We start from the raw sequence: 5,124 nt of genomic DNA on the forward strand, positions 1-5,124 counted from the left end.
GTGCTCCTGCGCGCGGTTCTCTACGGGGTCCGCCCGCACTCCCAGCCAATGAGCGCCGCCCTCCCGCGCGCCCTCCCTCAGGGCCCGACTTTCCGCGCCGCATCCAACTTAACCGCCCGTCCCAACAGCCCCCGCGCGTCTTCGCGGCCCCCGGCGACTACGGTGGCCCGGAAGGGGCGAAGGGGACTGTTCCGTGTGGGCTGAGGCCGCAGCCCGGGGCGCCCGCCGGGGAAACGGGCAGCGCCCCTGCGGAGGCCGCGCCTTGGCGGGGAACCCGAGCGGGCCCGCCTGAGGCCCGGCCCGAGCCTGGGTGGCTGAGGGGACCTGTAGTGCCGGGAGGGCTGACAGGCCACCGTGCCCAGGCGGAGCGGCCGCCCGGCTGGGGCCTTCGGGGAGACGGGGTCGTTTCAGAGGGGAAGCGGGGCACTGACCCGGCAGCAGCACGGAGCCCTCTGGAAACTGCTGGAGGAGGCTGGACCCAGCCGGTGAGCAACAGGCCCAGCTCTCCACAGCGGGTTCATGTAGAGCGGCACCACATTTGGTATCTGCCACGCTTTAAGTTGGAAACTGGAGGAAGAGCCGTATTTTCAGTACTGAGTAAAAAGCATCCAGCACAGCTGGCCCCGGTCCTTATTGCCATATGAGGAGCAGCTAAAGGCAGTTGGTTTGTTCAGCCTGGACAAAAGGAGACTGAGGGGAGACCCCGTTGGAGCTACAGCTTCCTCACAAGGAGAAGAGAAGAAGGAGACACCGAACCCTTCTCCTTAGTGAACAATGACTGAACCTGGGGGAATGGCAGGAAGATGTGCCAGGGGAGGTTTAGGTTGGACATTAGTTAAAGGTTCTTCATGCAGAGGGTGGTGGACACTGGAACAGGCTCCCCAGGGAGGTGTCACGGCCCCAAGCCTGGCAGTGTTCAAGAAGAGACTGGACAACACCCTCAGACACATGGTGTGAACTGTGGGGTTGTCCTGTGCAGGGACAGGAGTTGGACTCAATGATCCTTGTGGGTCCCTTCCAACTCAGGACATTGTATGATTCTATGATTTATTCTTCCCTGGGTTATCTTGGTGACAGGTAATAACAATAGTAATAAATACATTAGAGCCAGAGAAGTTCCTGATCTGAACCTGTCAGCTCAAGTCCATTTTTAATTATGTTCACAACATACATATTTGTACCCCCTTACATACTTCATATTACTGCCAATAACTGATCAAGTAACAGAGAATCATTGCATCTGTATCTTGACTTAGAATATAGTTGTTATTCTGGTCATGTTGAATTTTATAAAAGGAGGGATTTTTTTTTTTTTAATCTGCTAAAATAAAAGCTAGCACTTCTTCAAAAGTAATACTATTTTAACTGTCTCTGCTTTCTAAACCTAAGTAGAAAATTATTTAGTAAAAGATTGGGGATATCTTTAATATCTTTAAAGGGATATTATATAAGGAAACTAGCAAAACTAAGTGTTTCTGTAGAATTCTGGTTTCAAATGGGTCTTGTGTACCCTCAGAACTGGTAGATCTGGAATGCCCTGTTCACTTTACTGATGGAGTTTCGATTTTCCAAGTTTGTGTCATTTCTAGTCCATATAAGTGAACTCAGAATCAGAAAAGAATCTCATGTCACTGTTATACAAAATGCCATTATTATTCCGCTCCAGCAATGAGGAACATGTTCTTATTGCATCTCTCCATCCTCATTAACCAATCATTAGTCACATTTTATATCATCATCTGTCTTCTTAGGTATCTGAGTGTTAAGGGATATACAGCATTCCTTCAAGCCTTCTAACCCCACTCCACTTTATTGTTCTCATTTGCTTTTAAACCATCTTTCACTTCTAAGGCCAATGCTTGTAACTCTGTTTTGTGTATCATCAATACATAAAATCAAAGGGTTTTTTTCCTGTAACAATATCCTCTGTCTTTTTATCTCCTTACTTTGGAGCGTAACTATGTCTACAGACAGGCAGGTGAGTACCTTCCTTCCAAGCCCTGAAGCCTTGAAGCTGAGCAAGTAAATATGACCAGCGTTCTTTTTGGTTCATTCTGTGACATGCCCCCAGTTAAATCAGTTTTTCCTGCTTCCAGGACCTTTATTGGCACTTCTTTAATGCCACTGACTGTTTCTTCTTGGTATTTATAAGAAAACACTGGGACATCTTGGTGTATCATCTTTGAGGAAAGGACAGCTGCGAGAAGCCCCTACGGAGGCTGTAAAAGACACTCCAGAGGACGTTCCCTCACTCCTGAGACGGATAAACAGCATTCTTTCTTTTCCCATAAGAATTGGACCTGGATTAATAATGATTATTGGATTAGGCTAAGATTTCAATTATACATTTTTGGCTTTAAACATACTTTGGCTTCCTCTTTGCCCATAAACAAGGTTTTCAATGTAGCAGCAGTGACACTGAGTTCTGAAAGATAAGCTGCAAGAGTTCCTGGGCAATCAGACCAGTCAGGACACTAGGAAAAAAACAACCTGGATTTTTCATGCTTATAATTGTTCTTTAAAGCAGTTCTGAAACAGTTGGTATTATTCTGCTTGGTAGTGGAATCAATCATAAGAGGGTAGCAGAGATAATTAATACACTACATGTTATACGATAATAAAATGTATACAGTGATTTTATAGCATCAACAGAATCTTAATTATTACCTCTAGCTATTCCGTGTTCTGGCTATAGGATGGGGAATGAAGCAAGGCGCAAAGCACGAAGTGCAGATCCCACTCTGCTCGCACATCACAGAGGAGCAACAAGAGCCTTCAGGCACTTGCAGCTCTCACATGTGGAACACCCACAGCAGAGTCTCCTGTGCCAGCCCCACCAGGTGTTGATGAGGAGAAGACATGACTGCCAAGACAGAAGGAGCTTTGCCCAAGACACTGGTATTTTTTGGTGGTTGCTGAAACGTTCTTTTCAATTCTGGACATCTGGCCAGGAGCTAACCCAGTCCTGAAGGTGCACTGACTCTTCACAGAGCTTCACCTTCCCACACAGCTGTCCTGAGATCTGCCCAGATGGACTAGAAAGCCAGGTCTATCACCTTGTGACGATTTCTTATGTAGCATATTCTGGTTTTCCACTGTGCAACACTGAGATTTTTTGTGTTTTTTGCTTCAACATGTATTTTTTTTTCTTTGCACATTAAGTAGAATCCTAAATCATGCTGACATGGGAGACAAATGAGAATAATTTTAATTATCTCTGGGGTTTCAAAGTGGAAAATTAAATTGCAGTGGTAAATATTTGACTTCAGCACTTGCCTCTGGACCCTTTCACCCACTCTGTTTTAAAGATTAACCTATGCTTCATATTTTCACTTCTCTCATTTGATGATGTACTCAGTATCTTTAACTCAGAGAGAATCTTTGGCAAACATAAGTGGAACTCTTTGCTGGCTTAATTAGTTCAGCATATTAGCCTGTAATTCCAACAATTAATTCTAGTTCCATCATTATTCTTTAAAAAAAATCTTTCTTCTTGGATTTCACTGAAAATGGATTTGGAAACAAATGACTCTCTCTTTTACATTGTGTCTCAACTGAATAATAACTTAAATTCCCTGCCTCTCATTTAAGGTTCTGAAAATATTTCCCAAATGCTGATGCAGAAAACTTCAAGTCCCTCACTGATTACGGGATTACTGTTATCTTCAGATAAAGAAACTGAGGCGCGGTGAGGCTAATTACTAGGATTATTCTGTTTGGTTGATGTCATCCAAAAACTGCATAAATATAATACTTAGGCCAAACAAAAAATGAGCGTGAGTTGGAGTTGTAGTGGAATTTAAAAAACAGTCACATACAATTTAATAAATCTGTGTGAAATTACTAATTTGCACATCACAAAATTAACTTAACCAGAAATAATTTCAGGTTTTTATATATTTGTAGGCATGAGACAAATCCTGTGAATGCCTTGAATATACAACTCTCTATCAAGGCAGAAATATAGTTTAAAACTATCTTGAAATAGCATTTGAAAAACAAATTATTCTAAAACCCATTCCAAGCTGTCTGTGTTGAGCTCCCAGTTCAATTTCAATTTGGGCCTTAGCACATTCTTGATGATACAGTTATTAATTACAGGACCAGAAGCTCTTTTTGTTCTCAGGACTCTTTCTTCAGTTCGCAGAACCAGCACCACCAAAGGAATTTAAAAATAAAAAAGAACAAAGAAGAAGAAGAAGAGCCAACTCTTTTTACTATTCTTTATTTCCCTGTAGGATCCTTCTTGTCACTCACCCAGGGGATGCACTGAAGATAAAATCTCATTCATTTCTGAATCCTTTCAGGTTGTCCCCACAGTGTGTGCTAGCTCCCCGTCCCCTGCCCCATCCCACAACTTATCAGATAGAGAAACACTATCCGTTCCTTTCACAGATGTGGAATGGAGAGATATTTCAGTTAAAATTTGAAAAGAATTGGTAAACGTGCCAGTGGTTCCAAGCTGTTGAGGCAGTAAGTGGCCCTTCAGCAATGTTGTATGGGGCAGATGATGGAGCAAACCTTCACCTGGCAGGAGAGCCCTCTCTTAAGCTCCAGACTGTGAAAAGAAAGAAGGTGCCTTTCCCCTCTTCCTTTTTAATTTTGGAGACAGTGACACAGACAAGTATTCTATAGAAACTTAATTGAGCTTGGTGCTGACACAAATTTATTCTGGTCTCACATATTGAAAGCTTTAGTCTGCATTCGGTGGTAAGGGAAAAGCCACCACAAACTACTATAATACATTAAACAAGAAGCAATTTACTTTGCAATTAGCTTTATACTTTTTTTTTTCTGTGCAATTACTGCAGACGTTTAGATATGAGCTTTCTTCCTTACAAACAGATTTTAACTAAAGAGTTTAATTATATGCAAAAAGAAAAATGTTTTCTCTGATGTTTTCTTCTGAAACCTGCATTGAATACTTAATTCTGTGTTCATGAGAGTAAAATCTGCTGCTATGGATACAGTGAGGTCAGCATTTCAGCGTTATTATTTTACTGTGCTGTGTTAATGGAGATGGTAAGATAGTATTTTTGTTTCAACAAAAATATCTTAGAAAGTGTGATGTATTTTAAATTCATATGTAAAGTATTTTATTTAATATTTCTCTTTCAAGTATAG

Source organism: Caloenas nicobarica, chromosome 1 (genome assembly GCF_036013445.1).
Source record: "Caloenas nicobarica isolate bCalNic1 chromosome 1, bCalNic1.hap1, whole genome shotgun sequence".
Taxonomy (NCBI): Eukaryota; Metazoa; Chordata; class Aves; order Columbiformes; family Columbidae; genus Caloenas; species Caloenas nicobarica.